At 26.8% G+C, this 13,300-nt stretch overlaps 1 protein-coding gene across 1 annotated transcript in view; it reads right to left on the reverse strand.

Moving 5' to 3' along the window:
- Nucleotides 1-13,300, reverse strand: part of LOC111630884 (mediator of RNA polymerase II transcription subunit 13-like) — a 145,816-nt gene that overhangs the window by 110,285 nt on the left and 22,231 nt on the right. The gene's annotated exons all lie outside the window — the stretch shown is intronic.

Genomic DNA, 13,300 nt, shown 5'->3' on the forward strand with positions numbered 1-13,300 from the left:
AGGTTGGAGTGAGAATGTTATTACTGGTAATGAAACTTGGATGTACAGTACATCTTTGATAGTAAAACCAAGAGATAAACAAGTGGATAGAAAAAAAAATGAATCTAGACTAAAAAATTGTAAGACTAATAAGTCCAACATTAAAACTTTATTGGTTCTAGCAAAACCAAACCTCAATTTCTAGCACAATTATTTCAATCTTTCACATTTTTAACCTTATTCAAAGGTCATCTTAAGAGCTTTTAAATGCAGTTACATGAAATTTATTCTACAAATTCAAACATACATTTTATTTTGAATTCATATATGTTCTATATCAGCAGCTGCCAACCTTTGATCTCATGGACCACTTAAACTCACATCTTTTAATCCTGCAGACCATTGTCATGAATTTTTTTAAATGATATAAACATCTATAGAATAATGATCATAAATGTTCCATTTTACTTTATTAATATGAAATTCTCTTGTTTAATTATAACAAACTAGCAGATGAGCCTAGCATTGCTCGGACAAAAAGTAATGATAGCAAAGATTAAGATTATTAGATTATAGCCAATCTTAACCGTTTTCACTGAGTGCAAGAATTAGGTCTCCCTCTTCTGAAATTAATTAGAAAATTTTTAGATATTTGCTTACCATACTGGGATAATCGTAATTAAGATTCACAGCAACCACTAGCCGGTGCATAGTATCATTAAATGATTAACAACAAACATTTTTGTAACCTCTTCTGGGTTCTTCTTCAGGTTTACTAAATTCAAATAATAAGCTGGATCTTCCTGAATCATTCATAAATATAAAATCGAATAAAGCAAACTTATGCAAATGCGCTCCCCGTGTTAACTTTATATACGATAGAACACTAAATATCATTGAGAATTTTTAGAGAGATCTAAAACAGGGGTGGCCAACAGTTTTTGTCCCCGGGCCAAACCAGAGGCTGCCTTAGCAAGATTTTGAGGTGGTGTCACCACGTATAGACTAAATTGTACATAAAGATTACAGATTCATTTTTCACATTATCATGCATTATTAACATTCTACACTGTGTTAAAGATATTTGTAATGGAACGTTAACTCTAATCGCACAGTTACTTGTTGACCTTTTCTTTTTCCTTATTTTTTTTTTTAGCCTTCAGAATTTTTCCTCGAGATATTCGAACTTAAGCAGCTAATATTGACAGATGAATCGCGGGCCACATAAATTCATTAGACGGGCCATATGTTGGCCATGCCTGGTCTAAAGATATGTTTGATTTCTAACATAAATGCAAAAAAGACATCTAAAATAGTACAGTAGAAGCAGAGATCTTCAGGGTAATCCTTAACCCTCTCTCTCTCTCTCTTCTGCGGTGGAAATTTCAAAAAATCCCTTCTCAGTTTACATTCTCATGATGTACCCTAACTGTGTACCAAATTTCAACTTTCAACTCCTAACCATTTGGGCTCTGTGCTTATTATTATTATTATCATTATCAACCCATCTCGATTATATTATAAGATAAGTGTGAAGTTTGTTGCTGCTTGTTTGAAATAGCTTACAGATTCATGGCTCTTTTCTACAAAACAACAATTGCACTCACATTATTTATTGTTGGTAATTTATTGTCATTATTATTTATTGATAACAGTCATTACATTTTTGGTTTAAATTCGAATAAAACACTCTCCCAATGAATGAGAAAAAGCAACCAAGAATTTTGCATTTATTTCTTAATATTTTGTGAAATCTTGAGTTAATGTCCAAATTTCTTATGAACCACCAAAATTTTCTCATGGGCCATCAGTGGTCCAGGACTACTAGTTGGTGACCACTGTTCTATATAACAGTATTTTTGAGATTCCAATCTGTCTAGTCTAATGATGATCTTTAATAAGATTGAAAATATTAGTTATATAGAAAATATAATTGTGCTATAACTTAAGGTTTTGTTTTGTTAGATTTAATTTTATCCAGTTCAAGATATTACTTTATTCAGGTTATGTTCTTTGTACCCAAAAACCTCTTATTTTCACATTAGACAAGTTAAGAAACTTGTCTAATGTGGAACCAGAACTCATATAAAATATTACGTAGAACAAATGAAAACCCTAATTCTCTTCTTATGTAGATATGCAAAGTACTGTTTGTGCACCTCAAGAGAATTTAATCATGTTAAACTATAGTATTTTGATTAAGTTGGAATAAAACAGATTTTTACTTCAGCTTTGTCTTCATCCTGTATGGTATCCTTATCTGAATATATATAAACACTATCAGACTAGATGGTATTCAAACTATTAAACTAATATTTTAATAACAGGTTTGAAAACTACTTAACATAATATTTTTTTTAAGTTTAGATAAGAATAGCAAACAAATAAAAGACAGAGCTAGAGTGTATTTATTAAAATTATTTAAACAAGAAAATGACTTATTATATAGGTTCTACTTAGGGATTCTCATTTCCTGGTCTTTTGCTTGTCCTGGAATTCCGGGGTAAAATTAATTATTTTTAAGATATACAAAATATCATGAAATCAAATGATACAATTATTTTTCATTTTTTAAAGTAATTTAATACGTTCTGCAATCTCCAAAATCATATTAGTAATGCTGTGTAAGATATATATTAAAAATTACCTTTGAATTACACAAATAGAAAAAAATTTATTAAAGTTTGTTGGAAATTGCATACAACAACAACAAGACAAAGTACACTTTTATAAGATTTTAAAAAGCAAAGATGATCCAGTCACTCAATCTAATTCTTATTTTAGTAATGAAAAGTCTTGCTACTGAGAATGCCTTTCCCGATTCAATTGATGTGATTGGAATCGTGTTTAATGCATTTAAGAGAAGATAAATATTATGTTTTTCACCTGTATCCTGAAAGATTTGTAGCTCGTTTTCGAGAGTGTAGTATTCTTGATTTGTCTACCTCAACTGCTTTAATAGAAACATCATAGCCCAATAATTTGGCAGTTCATTTGTCTTTAATAATCAGGTTAGGAAGAATAACTTCATACTTGCAGACTTCGTACTCGTTTGTATCCTTGCCCAATTTGCACAACTTGGCATTACGCAGTTATTGAAGCTACTGGGCATGGTTAAAAATTAAGATAGCATAAACACAATTATTCCAGATATTACAGGTAAAGAATTTTGAGAGTCCTGTCACAAATAAGCTATGTATTGATTATTGACCATTTGTGACATGCCATAACGAGCAAAAATTAAAAAAACTAATAAGTAGGTTTAAAATTAATAAATACAAATGTATTCTAACAGTTTATGAGTTAATTATACTTTCTATTTGCAAAATTTCCTCAGCCTTAACACATAATAAGAAAAAGTGAATTTTTAAGAAATTTGCGGGATTTCCTGGTATAAGAAAAATTTCCTGGGTTAAAAAAACAACTGGGATCCCATTTGAGAAACCCTAGTTCTACTTTTAGATCTATCAATATTAGAATTAATAAACAATTTTTGTTTCTCACAAGATCTCATAATGATTCTAACTATTCATCATTAATGCAATGGGCCTTAGACAGAAAAAAAGAAGTATCACAGGACAAACCTATTTTAATTTTAGAAAATAAGTCTAACTTATCCTTCAGATTTCTAGAGCAATTATACAGAAAATATGCTTTCAAAAATAAATTAATATAATGCTCACATTTTGAAGAAAGAGAAAAAATTACTCTTAGTTAATAACCATAATAACTCTATTCTTTCTGATCATATAAATCTAAAATTTTTTAAATTAATTTTTTTAGTTAACTTTTAATTTTATTTATAAATGCCTACACTTAATCTAATTTCAACAATTTAAAACTTCTTTTTGTCTATTTTGTCTCCTACATATTGTGTGCATGTGTCAAATAAGAATTTATTAAAACAATCATAAAAATTAAACTAAACTTTTAAAAATATTTTCAATAAAAATCAATGTGCTTTATTTTTTCCTATTTATCACATCAAATGAAATGAAATTTCTCATTCTTCCACAATAATTCTTAAATAAAAATATTTTCTTTTCTTCATAAATTATTAAGATTACTATTTTAAAAAATTAAAAATATATTTTATTGTTAATTAAAAGCATATTCAAATCCTTTTTTTTAAGTATAAATAATAATTCAAACAATTATATAACTTTAGCTATAATGTTACTAAATGTTTTGTATTTTAAACTACTAAATTCAGCATCATGATTAAAGTACAAATGACTAATGTTACTGGGAATAGTAATAAATTTATAATTACTAACTTCATTATAATTGTGCAAACATTTTTGCCAAGAACTATGATGTAACATGCTAAATTGTTAACAAAATGTTTAGTAATATTGGCAATACCAATAAACCTATTTTCATAATATCAGATTGTGTTTCAATAATAGACTGCATATTAATTCTGAAACATTTTGTAAACTGAAATTTATAAGTTTGTAATTTAACAATTGAATAAATGATTAAATCTTTTGACTGTATTATATAGAATTTACGTGTAGAAAAATTTGTTCTACATATACTTCTCATAATAGCAGCTATGTTTATCAAATACTTATTGAATAACTTATTAAAGAATCATTCAGTAACTTTTATTAATAAGATATTTAGTTTTTTACATTATTAAATAATTTTTAAAAAATTTTAGAGAAGCATAGAAAATATTTGAATAAAACATTCACATTCTTTGATATTTTCTTAATATTTATAAAAAAGTGTGCTTTTTAAGTCTTATATTTGTTAAGTCCAAAAATATCTCCAGTATTTATTAAATGTTTTTATATATATATAAAAGACTTCTTGAAAAAAGATTTTATTTTAAGAATTTAAAATTTGTACTTGTAACACAGAATTGAATGAGTTCTTATACACGATTATTCTCCAGTATGATTACAATGTATTTGTCTATCAATGGAGTGAATACGAATCTGAATGACAATTGATAGTTTATCCAACTATTTTGTAGGAAGAACTTTAGAATATATCATCCTAAAACATTGTTCTTTATATTGTAATCTGACAACAATTACTATAATAATTAAAAATGTTTCTTTCTTTAATTAATAAATTATTGAACTACAATTTTTGGTCATATATAGAATCTAGTATAAAGTTATCTGTTTAATAGATTTTTGACTTATTTATTTGAATATTCATAAGACATTTCTTCTATACATGTTATACTATTTTTACAATGGTATTACTTAGTTGCATAAATTGAAATTATTACAGCACTGATGCATATAAAATCTTAAGTAGAACAAATAAAGATCCTAATTTTCTTCTTATGTAGCTATGCAAAGTACTGTTTGTGCTCCTGAAGATAATTTAATCATATCAAATAAGATTTTAATCATGTCAAATTTCTAAAAATAGGATGTGTAAGATTCAAAACATGATAGTTTTTGTACTAGCCCTACAATATTTTTTCATTTTGAATTAAAATTAATAAATAATGTTATGTAAGTTTATATCTAAAGGAAAAGTTGAAAATATGCAAAAGCTAAGCATATATTTATGACAGTTACTTAATAATTATATATATTCTTTATTTACACATTGAACTGTCGACATTTTATAAATTAAATTGACAGTGTGATTATTTTGCTTATTGCCAATTCCATCTTGCTGTCTCTACAGTTTGTTTATGCATGGAAAACACCTGATAACATATGTATCAAATGATCAGCAAACGTTTTTGTTATTATTTTAGAGATTACAGCTTATATAAAATTGCTCAAAACTGTGACTGTAGAAGCTATTTTTTCTAGCTTGATAAATTGCATATAACTATTCTTTTGAATCTGTTCGTTATAAATACAGTGGGTGATCGGTTAACGAACAGTTTGGACTGCAAACAAATTGGACAATGAACACTTTCATGAAAGACTTTTATGTTCGAACAACAAACACGTGTTCGAATAACAAACACCTCACAGAACAAACACAGGAAGCAATGCTGCGTTTAAGATTTGTAAAACTATATTTTAATGGCATATATACATGGTTTAAGGAATGAGATTCACAGCTGTATACATAACCTTTATAGCACTAGTTAATTTCTGTTCTATGAATTTCTGTAAGTGCTTTTCTGAACTTTTTATTTAAAAAAAAAACTGATAATATTATGAGACCTATAAAGAGTTGAGTGTCAAGAACTGAGTTTACTATAGAAACTAAGCAAGAGGTAATAGCCAAGATAGAGAATGGGCAGAAGCTGTCTGATATTGTAGGCAGATGACTTCAACAGGTCTACATTAAATACAATCTTAGCTAAGAAAGATATAATCAAAAAGACTCAAGCAGGTAAAGAAATAATGAAAATCACATCTGAGAAACAAAGATGTGCCATCCATGAAAAAATGGAGAGATTGCTTTTAGTTTGTTATTACATGTAAATAAACAAAGTAAGAATGTATATAATTTTTTGGGGGGGTCTTCACAACGAATTAATCAAATTCCCACAAAAATCTATGTTAAATCAATAATCGGTTAACAAACAATTTGGATAGTGAACACAGTCTTGAAACGGATTATGTTCATTAACCAATCACCCACTATATAGTCAATTATATTTTTTATAATATTTTTTCCAATTAGTAAACAATAATGCTTTATTAAATGTTTTTTTTAAATTTTATTTAATAATATAAATTGTCACACAACACAGTTTCATAATTTGAGGAGGTTATTCACTATTTCAAAAACTTTTGTTGACTAAAGCAATTTAAAGTTTTCATTTGGTATGCTGATGAACAAGGATAACCCAACTCTAATTTAGGTAATAAAATAATATTTAAATTTATCTATACAAAAAAAACATATTTATTATTCATTTATTTTTTTAAACTCATTCCATTCTGCAGACACAAAAAGTCTAAGCACATATTTATGACACAGTTATTTAATACATCTGAATAATTAAATTCAGAGAAATCAAATAGTAAAATGTAAACATTAGCATAATAAAAAAAACCCACATTAAATTAAATTCAATCAATACCAACTTATTTCAAATCCAGAAGTCAAAATTACTTTTCATAAATGACACAACTCATTATTTAATTCAACAAATAAATTCATTCATACTCATATATTAAGCTAATAATTTACATTTGATGAAATTTAAGACATGTTTTTTTAATAGAAAAAGAATTTATTATAATTAGTAAATTTGTATTTTTTGTTAATTTATGACTGAATAAACTGACAGTGGAGTAGTAAATTGTAACCTGATTAATCAATTATTACTTTACCATTAATTCTAAAATAAAATACACAACTTATCTTCCAGCAATTCATTTAAGAAGTAATGTTTTCAATCACATTTACCATTAGTATAGTATATTTAAAAACAAGTAGAGAATTCAAATAAACCAATTAAGAATAATGTAAATTTCTGATTCTATTAGCAAAATTTTTAAATTAATTAAAATTTGCTATTAGTATAATGAATTTACATAATGCTAGTTTATAAAAACTTGATGCCTATATTACATAATATTGGTATCAGCATTTTAAATTAAATTAAACTATATACATTGTACTTTCATGCATATAATCCACGGATTATCTGTATTTAAAATACAATTTGAAAGGATGCAATGTATGAAGAGATTTTATTTTTGTTCTAGCAATTTTGTACAAGCTACCATTCATCGTAGCTTGTACAAAATTGCTAGAACAAAAATAAAATCTCTTCATACATAACAAACATTCATAAATTATAACCACAAAAAACAGTATTTAGTATATATATTTTTTCTTTATAGTAGCTATGCTATTAGCAACAAGAAATAATGATTTTTAACAATAAAAAAATTATTTTAATATCAAGCAGCTTCTTCACAAATGCATTATATATTTTATAAAAGATTTCTTCATACTTAATTAACTGTAATGAGATCTACATGTAAAAAAGGAGACTTTATAAATACCATACAAAATGTTATATTATGGCATTAACTAAAATAAGAATAAAAAGTAATGATACATAAAAATATGAAAAATCTTAGCTATTTGGTTTGAAGATCAAAATCTATTAAGAACAATTGCATATGTATAAAGAGAGATTTAAATAAAATTGAAAATTCTTTATGCTAATTATAAGCTGTTTAACAATTTTAAATACCACAACAATTTTCATTCTATTTAATGTGGCAATATAAATGGAGATAAGCATAAGATAGAACAAATGTTTAAAGTAGTAAAATTTTCAAACATTTCTGTAACTAGTTTTTGATAGAGATGAAACAGATTTCTTTTTTCAAAATGAATGATTTCTCAAACATTTATTGATTGCAAAAAGATATTACTGCTAAAAATTGTCTGATTCTATTAGTTGATAGTAAAAAATAGTAAAACAAAGCTCAAATGATAACAAAATATGGTAAGTTTATTTGTAATATATCATATAAACTGAAAATCATAAGTTATCTAATTTTAAAGAATAATTTTTATGCAAATTTCATTCAGGTATTATACAGTAATATAAAATAAATTACTCAAAAATAAACTTTTATTCTCAGATAACATTTCTGATAAATCCAATTCATCTTAAAATTTTGATAAAAGTAATAAAAATTGAATTTATATTTCTTTCACCTTTGTCTCAAAGTTACTGAAAAAGTCATAGAATAATTTGTCTTGTATTAATTTGATGAATCCAACCCAGGATACTCACTGGTTAATAAGAATGAAAGAAAAAAAAACCACAGTCATTCTGCACTTATTCAAATACTCAATTCCTTTTCAAATACACAAATTGAACTGAATATGAATACAGAAAATAAAACATTCACATTTCTAATATACCATCATTATATAATATACTGTATATCTAAAAATGATAAACCAGAGTGATTATTACATTTAAAACATTTTATAATATATAAAACAACAACTAAAAAACAAGAAACAAAAATAATGCATCCATCTTTAATTGTATCTTGAAAGTATTTAAAAATATTGAAGGAGCATGGAAAAGAAGTAACATGTAACTACTATATATATAAATCATGGACTTAATGTTCTATGATATCTTCAATATAAATCCTGAATTAATTAATTAATTAATAATTAATATGCAATCTTATTGAGATTATTACCAGTAGATAACTTGCAGTTGAAGTTTTATGACTCATTGCAAATATAGAAGAGTTTTTAACAATAATTTCAAAGTTAAATTTTTGAACAGATGAAGAAATGATTGCAAGTGATGCTAATGAAAATACCCATTAGAAAAATCAAACATACAAAATGTTTAAATGATATCTGATACTGAAAATGAAGCTATAAAAATGCAAAATAATTGTAATTAAAAAAAAACAAGAAAGACAGAAAATGCAAACTTTTATTTAATGAAATAAGCTACTGTAGATTCAATTCATTCTTTAATAAAAGATAGCAACAGATTCTAGGAAGAAATCAATAAAGTGACTTCATTTGTTTATATGCACTTGTATGTAATTTTACTTTTATAATATTTATAATTAAATTTCATTTAATTGAAAGACATGATTTTAAGTATTAATATATAAGCAATGCCATTGTTATATGTCAAAGTATTTAAAATAAATAAATATAATATAAATACATTTACCAGAACATAAAATATCTGGTATAAATAGTAGACATGACAAATACACAAGGTGCAATAACCCCAATACTTATTATTTTGTTATTAAAAGTGATTTTTGAGAAATATAATACTGATAAATAATAAAATCATATTATATTAGCAACTGATCATAAATAACAACTGCAATATATTTTAAAAGAAGTAATAAAGTTATAAATAAAATAGCTCTAAATTAAGTCATCAGTTGGAAACCCTAGGTGAACCATAAAATCAACACCCTTCATTCAAGTGGAATAAATTTGGCATTTACCATACTTAATCTGACATTCTAGGTAACTGTTTGGTTCACTTGTAAGGACAGGTCATACCTGAAAATAATTTTCTACCACTACATAAATTAAAATAAAAAAATACTACTATTCTTTCCTCTTTTTGAATATCTTGGCAATTAAATAATCACAAATATCATATAACTGTTTTGTAAATATTACACAATATTTCTGCAAGGTTTATATTTAATTTGAAACATAAATTTTGATTTTTTGTGTTTTAAAATTAAAAATATATATCAGTATATATATTTTATCCACAATTTTGATTTTGTATTCAACATATTTTTAATGTAACATCAAAAATTGATGTAATTTTCAATTTGTAATAAATTACAAAAGAACAAAGTGATTTGAAAAATTTTTGTTATATAAAAATAAATTCTATTATGATTATCTAACTGTTGAAAAACTTCAGTTTAAAATACAAGTTCACGACTAGTTCCACAAGATTAATCAACCAATTGATTTATTCAACTAGGTTTTGCAATCATTGGCAATTTGTTAAAATAAGTAAAGTCTGAAATCTATCAATATAATAATCCACCAATCAAGATTTATATATTTCAAAATTTGTCTAAGTATTTAAAATGTCATTGATACAGTAAAAAAATCAATCATCAATTTATTTTCTAAGCACAATTTTTTCTAGATAACTGAATATTAAATTAATATTCCAGTATAAATTAGCAATAATATGCACAATAATATGAAAAAATTTTTAACATTATTTTGCTGTTAGATTAATCTTACATAATTTGGAGAAATGCTCAGAAGCAATTCAACTTTATAAAATAGTTTTATACATGATAACTTTAAATTAATGTTTTTATATCTCTAGTTACAATTTAGTAAATTTAAAAAAAAATTAAACACACACCACTTTACAGATAAGCTATTAAAATAAAATACTAATAAAACAGACTTTAATGTAAAATAATTTTAGTTTTGTAACATAGCATGCACTTTTTAATGACTAATCTACAAATGATATCTTACAGAATGCATAATTATAGAAGTTGAAAAAACAAATCTTAATTCAATCGAATTTTTAATTTATTAAATTAATCAAGTTTAACTTTTAACTATTTATTTTAACATCTCTTTCTTGTATACTTCATAAATTCTATCGTATAAAATAATAAGCATTTGTAATATTAAAATAACGAACAAAATAAAAAACATTCGACCAAAGAAGAAAAAATTATTCTTTTTTTCCATAATAACCAATTATTTTGATATTTATAACAGATTTACTTGTTAAATTTACGAGAAAAAAACCGATCGTTCGAATTTCGTTTCTTTTTGTTTCCAAATTAATTTTTATTCGAACGAAAGCAGTCAGGAATTAGATTAATTACAATAATTAGGTTAGATGTCCTAGATAGCTTAGCAATCCCTTTTCTCTTTCCAATCGGGATATTTGCTAATCGCATGCGTTCTACAGAACACGTAACGGCTTACAAAATAAACAAAAAAAAATTAATCTAGAAAATCGAAAATTTAACTTCAAATTTAAATACACTTTAATCTTTCCATGTCATCACTACCAATTATAATACAAGAAAAAAAATAAGAGTAATAGATCGCAGAGATTCCGTCCCTTCCAATCTCTATATAAATTTAATTTTAATTTACTTAATAAAAGAAAAAAAGGAAGTAACCTAATAGCAAAATTCTCTATGCAACGAAACGTAGAAACTCTTAAACGTTTGACTTCGGAGAAAAATATTTTAACTGACATCGGGTAGATCCGTACGAGATCAATCACTGTACTAAACAGCTCTCCCCGCCCCTTTTTGGAGATGGTACAGTCCCGAAGGCTTTGTGCCGGACACCGAATGCTGGCCGAACCCAAACCGAATTTGCAAAATACGTTTGTCTAAATGATTCGATACACAATACACCGCCTCAAAAATCTCAGAAAAACAAAGAGATTATTTCCACCCCCTTCCCGACGATAATCCCGTTATCGAGTGAACTCGATTGGATAATTAGTAACAACAGAAACGAGGAGGAAAAAAAAGGAAACAAAAGCAGACAGACAACCAGACCGTATGACATCTTCGATCATCGAATAGGGTAAACACATCTTATAACACACGTCATTTCGAACGAGATCGTGAAATTTAAATCGCTAATTTTTAATAGATCGATACATGTATTTATATATACATACATACACACACACACGAGAGGAGATGATTAATTAAGGAAAGTAGAAAAGAAACTAGATTGATGTTATGTATATATGTACATATATTTATGTATGCATATGCGCTCCGTGACAGCATCACTACTACGAATATTCACACGCGATGCAGACAGATAACAAACGGTCGGTGGCAGACGCTATTCGTTTTCTCCACATTTGCCGCTGTAATCGATCGAACTTTACGATTGACGACAGAAGCGATAACGGAAAACGAGATTTTGAATCCGTGACCACTACACGGGTTACGACACAAGCGCACGGCGAATCACACGCTTCGTCTCTTTAACGAATCTTACTAACCGATAATTATCATCGCCACTCTCCGGAGACTTATTACCAAGAAATTAAAACGACGACGGCGACGATAAAACAAAAGAAATAGAAACAAGAATGGAAAAAAAAATACACGTGTAGCAATAATGGCGGGAACCGTAAAAATTATATTTTTACAATAATCGAGAAACGTTTTCCGAGCATTACGGAATCGTCCACTTATAGGTATTTATCCGGTAATAAATGGAGTAATCGCGAAGAAAAGCGGAGAGACGGGAAGAGCGGTCGATTCGCTCTCCGTCAGTACGTTGAGCGTGTCAACAAACCGTTCGTTGCCTTCCGATCGCCATAGTGATGACATCCTTTCGAAATTACTATCGAATCGGCTAAACAATACATAACCTTATCGTTACGTACGACGTTAAATTAATTAACATCACGCTTAACCGTGAAGACCTAAAAAAACACTAAGACGACATATCGGAGATTTTTTTAACACAAATTTCCTTCATTACAATTTTATTCGCGAAATTAACTCTTTATGACACCGAATGTAACGAAACTGCTAATTATTGGCGGTGTTATAATGGAAGAATTTCTTCCTTTAAAAATTCTCTTTGGTGGCATTAAAAAAAATCAATTCGGATCAAAGAATTACGATGTACTTATAAAGGTAAATCATTTTTTTTAATGTATCGGCGGAATATTATCGAATCAATAAAACATATTCTCCCGATCGAAACATCTTGGTCGGAACCAGAAGAACGAAACTTTAATCGAAAGATTCGACCACGTTTTGCACATTAATCCTCTAAGAACGATATAGCCGAGAATGCCCAAATGATCCAGTGATCCGTGACACAATCGTTCTTCCTTCTCTCCCTAAAGTCTTGTCGACATCGTGCA

Source organism: Centruroides sculpturatus, unplaced genomic scaffold (genome assembly GCF_000671375.1).
Source record: "Centruroides sculpturatus isolate CEXI.00-Female unplaced genomic scaffold, Cexi_2.0 scaffold745, whole genome shotgun sequence".
NCBI classification, from domain to species: Eukaryota; Metazoa; Arthropoda; class Arachnida; order Scorpiones; family Buthidae; genus Centruroides; species Centruroides sculpturatus.